We start from the raw sequence: 13,212 nt of genomic DNA, 5'->3' as shown, positions 1-13,212 counted from the left end.
TGGGCCTATTAAAACAGGACTGCTTACTAGTCCCTTTTTTTTGAAACAATGCAGCATAGCTTTAGGATATATTGAATGTATGCCTGCTAGCCTTAGCAAAATGGAAAGTGACAAACATCATGATAGAGAACAAGATTTTCATTAATTAAACAAGAAACAGACTTAAAAAGCAGCTGGACCTACTCATTTATTATTGCTTGAAAGCACAGCTTAGCCTCAATTATATGGTTACTCACAAACATCTGTGATTTCCTCAGTGAAGGGATCTCCCTGTGTAGGAAATTCTATCCATCAATGCAGATCACAACCCATATAAGACTTGTTACATGAATCCTAGGGTGCTGTCTAAGACGCACAGGATCCCATAGCTGGTGTCAAAGACAGGATTTGAAGCTCTTTTCCTTCTGACTTCAGGCCAAGCACCATATCCAATATACCATACTACCTTTACACTTCGAATATGATAAAAGTAAAATTATTGTATTTTTATTCTCTATATGAACAATACTAGTTGTTAGTTGGATCAATTAACTAGAAGTCCCTTCTGACATGAGCTTACCACTGTCCCATTGGAGATACAGTATGACTTGAAATCATAAAGTCTACTGGGACTCATTAATACATTCTCATATGGTCAACACAATCAATTTGTAACATCTGTCCTTAAAATTTTCCATGATATAAATCCCTGAAATCTTTAACAAATACATGCTTGCCCAAATTCTTGAACAGTGGTTCATGCTGCTTTTTATGTCATGGACTCCTTTGGCAGCCTGGGGAAAACTCTCAGAATTATGGTTTTAGATTCGTAAAATAAAATTTAAAAATAGGAGCATGAGGGGAACCAATTATACTGAAATATAGTTATGAAATATATTCTTTAAATAAAATTCATGAGCTCCAGGTTAAAAACCTCTGCTCTAAATTAAATTCAGTGTTTGTGATAAACAAGTATAAGAATTTCAAGGAATATAAACAAAACACCATAGTAAATCCTTTGAATACAGGGCTTATTGGTTTATACAAACCAGCTTCATGAGCATACTCATACCAAAAAGGAGGGTGTGTTAGATATGTAGTTATCTCTGAGGCAACTAGTTTGCACATTGGTTAGAGCACAGGACTTACAATTAGGAAAACCTAAAACCTGAGTTTGAATCCATTTCAGACACTTAACTTGTGACTGTGGACAAGTCAGATAACCTCTCTGTACCTCACTTTATTCATCTGTAAAATGGACATAATAATAGTATTTTTTACAGGGTTATCATGAGTTAACATACAAAGTGCTTTGCAAACCTTAAAGCAAGAGTTTAGATAAATGCTAGTCATTATTATTATATGTCTTCACTGTGTATCACTGACATCTCTAGAGTCACTTTTTCTTGTGATAAGGGATAATTGAATCCTAAGAAAATTCAATAAATTCAATCTGGGTAGCTGACTAGTTCTGGATAACTCACACACGTTAAGAGCTACGGGCAGCAAGGATAGAGAGCTGGCTATAAAATCAAGAAAACCTTGACTTCAAATTCCCCTTCAGATAATTGTGTGATCCTGGACAAGTCCCTTAACCTCTCTCAACATCAGTTTCTTCATCTATAAAATATGAATGACATTAGTACCTACTTCACAGGGTTGTAAGGATCAAATGAGTTGATGGTTTGCAAGCCTTAAAGAGCTATATAAATATATATAAATATGTTAATAGCTAGCTGGTAGTAGTAGTAGCACTGATAGCATTTATATTATATATAAGAAATGGAACAGGATCCTTTTAAAAATGCAATTAATCCTGGGATGAGCAAATAAGATGAGGCATAGGGGTTGGCAGAATTACATTAGCTTGGGGGCCTTACTCGTGAGTATTCATCAGTCATTCTAGCTCCTCTATCCATTCAACATGTCTTAAGTGCCATATGCTAGGGTTTGTGCCAGGCATTGGGGATCCAGAGACAAAAATGAGACAATTTATCTACATGCCCCACCTCCTCTTGGCAAGGGGGCCTATTATAGCCAGCCTGAATCAGTGCTCAGCTAGTAATTCACTCATCCCAAATACCTCATAGCATCTATCTATTTGTTCTCTTTAAATGGTTTTTATTCTATTCTTATGTTTTATCATTTGGTCTTGCATTTAATGTCTAAAAATCACCTCCAATTATTTTTAATCAGTCCACAAACATTTATTTTAAATTTTACTAGGCATTGTGCAAAAGTCCCAGCTTCTCCATGAGAGTTTCTCCATTAAGCAAATGACTATGACTGAGATAAATAGGTAGGTCTTAGGGAATTGTGTAGAATGCACACAGCTTAAGTGATCTGCCCAGATTCACAAGTCTAATAAGGGTAGTTAGGAGTCAACTGAGCCAAGATCTTTCTGATTCTAAGCTCAGAATTCCAGTCATGACCACAAACTATATTTTTTGGAAGTTGGAATGATAGAAATTAACTAGTTAATCAGTTAATTAAAATAACCAACCACAACAAAAATCTTAGGTTGATATGTATTTATAGCTGAATAAGACTTTAGTGGTTATCCAATACAATCCATTTGTTTTACACATGAGGAAACTGATACACAGGGAGGGTACATGGCCACGTGAGTTAGTGTTATAACTCAAGTTCTCTGATTCCAGATCCAGAACTTATTTTTACTATGAAGATCTTGATTTAACCTTGTTATAATGATGTTGCCTTCTAACAACATATCCCATTAAGCTTTAAGCCTCTAATCACCATCTTCTTTAAAATTTCCAATGTGAATCTGATTGGCTTCTACAAATTAGGAACAGCTGTAATTATCCATTCTGTCTAATTAAATTGGTTTTATTTCAACAAACATGACAATTAAATAACTGGAAACAAACCTACTATTCAAATCTATTTTTGGAATAGGGCATTTACATAAATTCCCATTTTAGACAATGAGATACAACTTCACAAGCTAATGGGTCAAAGAATGTTAGATTTTAAAAACCATGGATTGGTGATTGTTTCCATTCTTGAACAAAGCCCTAGCCTGAAAAGTCAAGGCTAATTGATTGTAGTGTGAAATCGATGGCATCTAAATGGTTGAACATGGCTTTAGCTCAGTGACATAAAACTGAAACTCACCTCAACCCACTGAGAAAGGATTAAAAAAAAAATCAAGGGAGCAAGAGAATGATTTTCATTAACCCACTGGATGAATTTGCTTATGTAATTTGTTTTGGTTTTCCTAGAGGGTAAACTGCCACTGGGAGATACTGGAACAAGAAAGAAGACTTAAATAAAACCATGGTTCATTTTCTACTTAATAATGTTGTGACGTAGAAAATCTAGAACAAATAAGAACAGAACTGTGGAATGAATGAAATGCTACTTTAGATGCACAAAGACCCCTATTTGATTATTTGATCAGAAATGCTTCAGTTATGGGATAGAGGTGGTAAATATACAATATGCAGAAGGCAATAGATACATAGATATATGTATGTATGTATATATATCCCTACATGCCCAGTGTTTTGTATCCACTTGAAGACATTTCAGAATTGTCACTATTTTTATTTGGCAACTTGTGCTTTATCAAAGGGCCAATTAAAGGCAAATTTAAATTGTCTGTTTACAACTGGAAGGGACCATAGAGAAAATCTAATTTAATTTGCACATTTTACAGATACAGAAACTGAGAGCCAGAGAGGTTAGGGACTTGCCTCAGTAATATAGGTAGTAAGTAATGATATTATTTGCCATGATTCTTTATTTTCAAACCCAGTCCTGGGCTCACTATTCTTTAGAGAATTTGCAGCGAAGACAAAGAACTCTTGGTTCCCAGGTTGCTTTTTGACATTCCAACAAATTTCTCATCCAAAGAAGGAAAAATCTAACTATCCATCCATCCATCCATCTATCCATCTATTTATCTATCATTTACCTCTTGATGCTGTACATACTCTCTGGCTGCCTCCCATGCCTGGAATGTTTTCTCATCTCCACTTCCCTGGCTTCCTTTAAGTCCCAACTAAAACCCCATCTTCTTCAAGAAGCCTTTTCCAACTCTTCTTAATTCCAATGCCTTCTTTTTGTTCATTATTTTTTATTTATCTTATATGTAGAATTTTTGCATATAGTTGTTTTCATGTTGTCTCCCGCATTGTTTATGAGCTACTTGGAGCCTGAGACTCTCTTTTACCTTTTATTTTATTCCTCTGCTTAGTACAGTGCCTAGTACATAGTATGCACTTAATAAATGTTTATGGATTGATTTTTGTCAGCCTGTCTCTCTCTCTAAAATTTTGTACTTATTAACATAGCACTTGAATTTTACATCCCAAGATGTCTCCTCACACTCACAAAAACATCTTTTGTACAACAGTATTTTCTTGGAAATCAGTATGATGTAGTGGACAAAGTGCTGGACCCAGGGTCAGCAAGACATAGGTTCAAACCTTGCTTCCAATTATTCTTAGCTATGTTAACACAGGCAAGTCACTTAGCCTCCCTAAATCTCAGAAAACTTTCTAGGATATGTCTACTAAATTATAGAAATTATAGAAAATCCAAGGTCCTCAACATCACGACCTTTCCAATTAGTGATGTTATATAATTGAAAATCATGTAACAATACAATCAGTTTAATTCAAGAAATAAGCATTGGACTTACACTAAGTGCAAGATGTTGCTTTTTGAATAAAAATTGCAGTGACTCAAAGGCCAATAGAAAGATGCACAATGTACACTGGGAGTGTGGAAAGACACTTGTTGGCTGCTACACAAAGTTCACTTTTAATCTGTGTTCCATGGGTGTAATATTTTTAATCTCATAATAAAATAGGATATTGTGTACCCAAAGTGATATCTCATTCACTCTACAGTTTTTTTTTCTTTCCTCATCCCCAAATAGTACTCCAAAAAAAAAAAGAAAAATCAAAGAAATGTATGATTAGAAAAGGAGGGAGGGCAATCATGCACCAATCTACGTTACAAGTAAGAAGTGGCTGTGCAAGTTAGTCAATGCTGGTGCTTTTAACGAAACCAGCTGACAGAAATGTCTACAAAGGCACCATATACATAAACCTCATTACCTGGTAAATGTCTCCTGCTCTGCGTAGACTTTCCTAATTACAGATCTTGACCTTGTCCACTGCTTCCACCTACAGCCAACCCCCAAATCAAATCATATTTCCTCAAATGGCATGGACTCATGGAGAGGAACTCTGATCACCTGGTACAAAAATAAAAAGTGGAAAAATGAGTCCATCCCATCCACTTTTCTATATGACAGATTTGGGGAGAAGTAGCTTTTTTAATTTTTATTTAATTTTTTATTTTTTTATTTACATATTTATTATTATATATTATATAATCAATATATATTTATTGAATATTTTATTTAATATCTTTGGCATTCCAATGCTGAGCTTTAAGGAAGGTTTTTTTAGATGGTCAAGGCTGGTATGCTTTTCACTATGTGGATTTTTTTGTTTTTCATTACCATTTAACTTTCAGAGGAAAAAAAACAGGAATCTAATATACATGATTCAAGCACTTTCCCCTTGTTCCCCCTACTACCTCATTAGGGACCTAATGGCAGCGTTAAGGTATTTAGAGACAGTCAGAATGTTTATAAACCAGACCTAAATGGGAATAAACAGTATTTAACAGAAGGATTATGGCTGCATATAAGTAGGAATTAAATATCCTCATACAACTAGACAATTGGAACATTCATCCCACCACAATTTTCTTACACTACTACTATGATTTCCCATCCACTAAGAATATTCTTCCATGAAGAAGTAATAAAGAACAATTTGAGTGACTAAGACATTTTGAGTCTTATCAGTACCCAAATTAACTACAATAGACCCATGAAGAAAGATGCTATCTCCAGACAACTGATAAATTGAAGTATTTATGATATGGTTTTACATATACATATATATATATACATATGCATACTTCTATGTATATACATACATATGTGTGTATGCATATACCTATATACATGTGTGTATGTGTGTGTATATACATATATGTGTGTGTCTAATGGTAGTTCTTCCTAGGGTGGGGGAAAAGAAGAGAGGGAGAGAAAAAATATAAAACATCACAGCAGAAAATAAAAGAAAATGTAGAAAGAAACATAGAAAGCAGAATAGCTTTAAAAAACAATGAGTAATACTTCTTATAAAGTTGGTTTTTTTTTTAAGTAAACAGTGTGAAATGTAAATCCCTTTTTTAGGTTGTGCTGTATATATGGAAATATTCCTTTTTTTGTCTTTATGTATTTAAGTTCAAAATGAATTTTTAAAAATTTTGAAAGAAGTAATAGCGACATGGTTAAAAAAATTTAATTAAAAATCAAATTAATCTTTTATTTGTTGACACCCTGGTTACTAATTAGGGTAGAGCCTGGACCTGTAATTACATTAGTATACAGAACTCCCAGATTGGGAAATTCCTCTTACCAGTGAATGTTGGCATATCCTCTGTAACTATTACTCTTAGAGAGTCTCAATGAGAGTTTCAGTGACTTGTCCATGGTTGCATAGTCAGTATATGCCAAGGGTAGGGCTTGAATCCAGCTCTCCCTGGCTCTGAGGCTAGCTCTCTCTCTCTTTCCACTATACCCCATCTTCCTGGATACTGAAACAAAATTAAATTCTATCTAATATGTTCTAACCTTAAATTTAACTTCATGTCCCTTTCATTCAAGGGATATGTCCCTAACATTCAAGCCTTGCTGTTTTGATCCCTTTAAAGTATCAGCACTTGCACTCTATTCACAATTTTTGTCATAAGCCATAATGGGAAATGAATATAACCCATGCAAAACAGCTTCTGTTAAGATAGGAGACAGGGTGTCAGTCTTTGTCAATCCACAGTCTGCACTGAGAGTTTGACAGCAAAAATTTAGCTCAAATAAAAACGATTGACAAAGAGCATGAAATGAAACTGTTTGCTTACCCAGAAAGGACATTTCCAAATGTTAGCTATAACCAACCTCCTCTTATCTACACTCAAAAATGTCACTAAAGGCTTCCAAATATAAGTTGGCATAAATAAATCTGACTTTCTTTACATTCATGTAGAACTGGGACCAAGAGAATAATTTTGCTTTACAGGAAATACCTTGCACAAAAGCAAACCCAGGTATGTCATTGTATCGTGGATATTGTTACACTACAGATCAAGTAACTATAGATAAGGCGTATGAAATTTCCTTCTATATAGTATAGAAAGTTGATAGCTTGGGTATTGTCCTTACCTTCCAAAGCCATGTGTAAGAGAATTATACTGGATGACAAATCTTGCAAATGTAATAGGAAAATTTAGTATAATTTTAAAGACATGCCATTTCTGTGCCCTCTGGGTTATTCAGCAATCTTGTTCCCCAAATTTCTGACTGGCAAGGTTGCAACCAAAAAAAAAAATACCAGATAAAGAAGTCTAGCTATTCTGTTAACTAGCTATTCAAGGGAATAAATTCCAACATTCTTGGAGTTTTCGGGATATGCAAAGACTCCCCAGCCAGGTTAAAGTCTGAAACCACTGAAAGAAGCATTCACTGAGAATACCTTGACAAATCACAACTGATTCTCCATTCTGGAAAGACTAGTTTGCAACTGTAAGAGATAGACTGCTGAAGGTTCATAGATAAATTTCATCTGAAAAAGACCCCAAGAAGTCCAATCTAGTCCTGATTCAGACAACCTCCAGAAGCTGAAATTGAGTCCAGGGGTATCCTCTAAGGGAAAAGAGAGAGGATAGTCAGTCCTTCACTCATAACCCCAAGATGCTTGGCGAAAAGAAGTCAGCATACTCCTTTGCTGGGTACAAAAGAAAGTTTATTGGGCTTAGATTACAAGAACCTAAGTTCAAAGCCTTACTCTGCCAATTATTATCTGTGTAACATTGGTTACTTTTTTTTGGCAAGGCATTTGGGGTTATGTGACTTGCCCAAGGTCACACAGCTGGTAAGTGTCAAGTGACTAAAGACAGATTTGAACTGTCCTCCTGACTCCAGGGCCAGTGCTCTATTTAATGCATCACCTAGCTGCCCCAATGTTGGTTACATATTAGCCTCCTTTTTGATCTCTCTGCCTCTACTGTTTTCCCTCTCTAATCCATCTTCTACACAGCTGCCAAAGTAATCTTCTTAAGGCAAAGATATAACCATCTTATTGCCCTGTCCAAAATCCTCCAACATGCTCCCAGTTGCCTCAGACTAGTATTTAGGTCAATTCACAATCAAGTTCCAAACTTCTTTTCTTTTTTAAAAAATAAGTTATATTTTAAAATTTTTTATTTTTTTTACATTCTTTTTTAAAATTTTGAGTTTCAGATGGTCTCTCTCCCACCCACTACCCACCCATTCACTGAGAAGACAGATACTATAATATCAATAATACATGTGAAATCACGCAAAACATGTTTCCATATTAGCCACAGCAATAATAATAAAGTGAGAAAATTTACTTCAATTTGGACTCAAAGTTCGTCATTTCTTTCTTTGGAGGTGGATGAAAAAATGAGTCCTTTGGAATTTTCTTGAAACATTGCATTGATCAGCATAGTCAAGTCTTTCACAGTTGATCATCATTATAGCATTGCCATTACTGTGCATAATGATGTCCCAGTTCTCACTTCACTTTGCATCACTTCATAAAGGTTTTCCTATGTTTTGCTGAAACTACCCCCTATCATTTTTATGGCATAATAGTATTCCATCACATTCATATACCACAGCTTGTTCAATCATTCCCCAGCTGATGAGCATCTCCTCAATTTTAATTTTTTGCCCCCACAAAAAATCTGCTATGAATATTTTTGGTCATATGTGGACTTTTCCTCTTTCTTTGATCTCTTTGGGGTATAGACTTAGTAGTAGTATTTCTCAGCCAAAGGGTATATATGGTCTAGGCCTTTGGGCATAATTCTAGATTGTTATCCAGGATGGTTGAACCAGTTCACTATTCTACCAACAATTCATTCATGTACCTATTTTCCTTCATTTTCTCTAACATTTGTCATTTCTGATAGTTGTGAGGTTTTAATTTACCTTTCTCTGTTCAATAATGATTTGGAGCGTTTTGTCCTATGACTATAAATAGACTTGATGTCTTCTGAAAACTGACTGTTCATATCCTTTAATCATTTATCAGTTGTGGAATGGCTCTTATTTTTCTAAAAATTGATTCAATTCCCTATATATTTGAGAAAAGAAGCCTTGATTAGAAAAACTTTCTGTAAAAAAAATTTTTATATCATTTCATTGTTTAATGGTACCTTGTAGCAAAATGTAGTTTCTCTAATTATCTCTTTTAATTAGGTCTTTTTGTTTCCTTTTGCTTTGTTTGAAATCAAGATTGCTACCCTTACCTTTTTTTACTTAAGCTGAAGCATATTAGACTCTGCTCCACCCACTTATTTTAACTCTGTGTGTATCTTTCTGTTTCAAGTGTGTTTCTTATATATTGTTGGATTCTGATTTCTACTTCATTCCACTATCAATTTTATTTTATGGATTAGCTCATCCCATTGACATTTACGATTATGATTACTAACTGTATATGATTACTAACTCTCTATCCTATTTTCTTCTGTTCGTCCTTCTCTCTCTCTTTTTATCCTGTCCCCCTCAAAAGTCTTTTTCTTGGCTTCTAACCACTGCCTCCCTTAATCTGCCCTCCCTTTTATCACACACGCACATATACACACTTCTTTATTTCTTATCCCTTTTCCCTCCTATCTCCCTATTGGATAAGATAGATTTCTGTATGTAATTGAATGTGTGTGTGTATGTGTATATATATATATATATATATATATATATATATATGTATGTAAGCATGTATGCATGTATGCATGTAGGTAGGTAGGTAGGTACGTGTGTATATATACATTCTTCTCTCTTTGAACCAGTCCCAATAAGAGTGAGGTTCAAGCATTGCCCACCACGGTCTCCCTTACATTTTCCCCTCCACTATCAAAGCTCTTAATTGTTTGCCTGTGTGATCTGTGGGTTTTTTTCCAATGGCTATTTAATATCTCTGATTCTAGGATATCAGGGCAGTTTTTCTTGATAAAAAATGTTTAGGCACATCCTCTCTCATGAAACTTTCCCTGATTGCCACAGTCATTATTTCAGTTATATATGTCATATAAGCCTTGCATAAATAAATAATTCTTATCTGTTTACATGTTATATCCCTCTAGTAGAACATCAGCTCCCTGAGAGGAGTAATTGTTTTGATTTTATTTGCCTCTCTTGTACCTGGTCCAGAACCTAAGTTAGGTAAAGATTGATAAATGTTCAATTTGAGTTTGTTGGAAACCCAGTCTGAACCCAAACCTTGGATCAAATAATTTCAGGGAGACTAAGATTTTCAAATCACAGAATTCCAGTTAGAAAGGACCTTAGCAGTCATAATCTTTAATGCATCCTCCAAAGGAGTCTCTAATACAACAAACCCCCAAGGTATCATCCAAACTCTACTTGAAGACCTCCAAAGAAAGAGAACTCCTTTCCCTTTTGTACTGCTCTAATTGTTCGAAAGCTTTTTTTCTTCTAACAATCAAGGTCATTTGCCTGAGCTCCCTCTCCTTCCCTCATCATCATCTGACAAACCCTTGCTGCCTTCCTCCGTTGTTTGCTGTTTTAATTTTCTCTCTGATAAAAATGTGGACCTTCTCATTAAGTCCAGCTCTTCTATGTGTACCCTTGATCCTATCGCCTCCCATCTTCTCTGATAGATTGTCCCCACTATTATCCCCTCTCTCAGGGCAGCTAGATGGTGCAGAGGATACAGCACCAATGCAGGAGTCAGGAGGACCTGAGTTCAAATTTCACCTCAGACACTTGACATTCACTAGCTGTGTGACCTTGGGCAAGTCCCTTAACCCCAATTGCCTTCTGGGTCATCTCCAGTCATCCTGATGAATATCTAGTCACTGGATTCAGATGGCTTTGGAGAAGAAGTAAGGCTGGTGACCTGCACAGCCCTCCCTCACTCAAAGTCAAGTGTATGTCATGTCATTATTTCTCTGTCTTCTTTAGCAACGAAGGACAAATATACATTCCTTAACAACACACATCCCCTCTCTCACTCTCTTATCTTCAGTCTTTTCTTATGTACTACTTTCTACCTGACTACCTAAGACATAACAAAGTCTCCTCCAATCTTTAAAAAAAAATTCTTACTAGATCTTACTATTCCCCATTCATCTCTCCTCCCTTTCTCAGCCAAAGTTCTAGAGAAGTCCATATTTTGTTTTTACCTGAACTTCTTTGATTCTCCCTCTTATAAACAGTCTGTGGTGTGACATCTAATCTTATCCCTTAACTGAAATACTCTCTCCAAAATTGGCGCTGATCTTTCAATTGACAAACATAATGATCTTTTCCCAGGTCTTTTTCTCCTTACTTCTCTAATGCATTTAAAACTGTTGACACTTTTTTTCTGCATACTTTTTACCCTCTGAGTTTTTGCGATATTATTCTGTCCTGGTTCTCATATATGTATGGTCATTCCTTCTCAGTCTCCTTTTCTGGACCTTAATCTTCACTATGCCTAACTATGGATGTAGCCCAAAAGTTTATACTGCATCCTCTTCTTTTTTTTTTCCTATTCTTTCATATAGTGACTTCATTATTTCCATGAAAGTGACACACAGATTCATAGCTCTCTCCCTAGATTCTCTCCAGATAATGTTCAGCAGTCATATCATCCAGTTCTTTCATTATGTAGGCATGTAGCTCATCTGCGTCATGGGCCTTGAATTCATCAAGAATAACTAAATGCTCTCTTATTATCTTCTTAGTTTTATTAGTTATCAATCCTGTTAGCCATTTTTGTTCTGTCTTTTCAGTGTAATGGCACCAAAAAGGCAGCATGGTAGGCAGAGCTGGTCTTCTAGTCACGAATACCTGAGTTCAAGTTCCACTTTTGATGGACTGAGTGACCTTGGGCATGTTACAATCTCATAGTGATCTAACAACTGAGTTTCATGAAAGATGATGATCTGTATTCAAGGATTTTGAACAGAAGAATGACATAGTTACACCTCTCATCTGGACTATTTCTTTAGTTAAAAAATGTTTTATTTTTTCCCAATTATGTATAAAAACAATTTTTACCATCCACTGAGTTTTTTTAAGTTTTGAGTTTTAAATTCTATCCCTCCCTCCCCTGAAATGGAGAGCAATTTGATATAGGTTATACATGTGCAATGATGTAAAATATTTTTGTATTAGTCACTTTGTGGAAGGAAGAGAGAGATAGAGATAGGTATTCAGACACCAACAGTTCTTTCTCTGGAGGCAGAGACTCATGAGTCCTTTAGGGTCTTGGATCATTGTTTTGCTAAGAATAGCTAAGTCACGCACAATTGTTCATCATACAATATTGCTGTTGCTGTGTACAATGTTTTCCTGGTTCTACTCACTTCATTCTGCATCAATTCATATAAGTCTTTCCAGATTTTTATGAAACCATCCTGTTCATTATTTCTTATAGCACAATAGTATTCCATTACAATCATATACCACAACTTACTTGTTCAGCCATTGCCCAATTGAAGGGCATCCTCTATTTCCAGTTCTTGGCTACCACAAAAAGAGTAGATATAAATATTTTTGTACAAATAGTCCCTTTGCCTTTTTAAAAAAATTTATCTTTGAGATGTAGACCTAGTATATTGATAACACATTTTTGCTTATTGTCAATATAATTTTGCTTCTTAATGGGAAGATCTTTCCCATCTATTAATAGGCATGTGTGACCTACTTAAGTCATTTGGATTTGGGATCACAAAATACAATGCCTATATTTGTTCCAGGATCCAAGGCTGTTTAGATTGTAAAGCCAAAGATCCTGGAAGGGTGGATTATAATGGCAAGCAAAATAGGATCTTTTGTTGTTTTTGTTTTATTCCAATCAAGTGCCTCTGATTGAATCTTGCCCTTGATTAAATTAATCATGAATTTTTAACTAGAAACACTATATGTATTTGTATTGTTAATTATTTTAATGCGACTAAAGAAGATCTTCTTCACCCATTAATGGGCCTACCCATTAAGGAGAGTTTGATTAGGGAAGATTTGTAGGAAGGCCCACAGCTTGTGTTAATGAGGCACTGGTTTTCTAGAATTGTGATGCTCTCTGGCTCTGAAAAGTGTATAAAGACTCTAAGGTGAGGTTTTACTTTGGGGTTTATTCATTGGAA

The sequence above is a fragment of the Notamacropus eugenii genome, chromosome 5, assembly GCF_028372415.1.
Source record: "Notamacropus eugenii isolate mMacEug1 chromosome 5, mMacEug1.pri_v2, whole genome shotgun sequence".
Taxonomy (NCBI): domain Eukaryota; kingdom Metazoa; phylum Chordata; class Mammalia; order Diprotodontia; family Macropodidae; genus Notamacropus; species Notamacropus eugenii.
Note: the sequence above shows the minus strand (reverse complement) of the source record.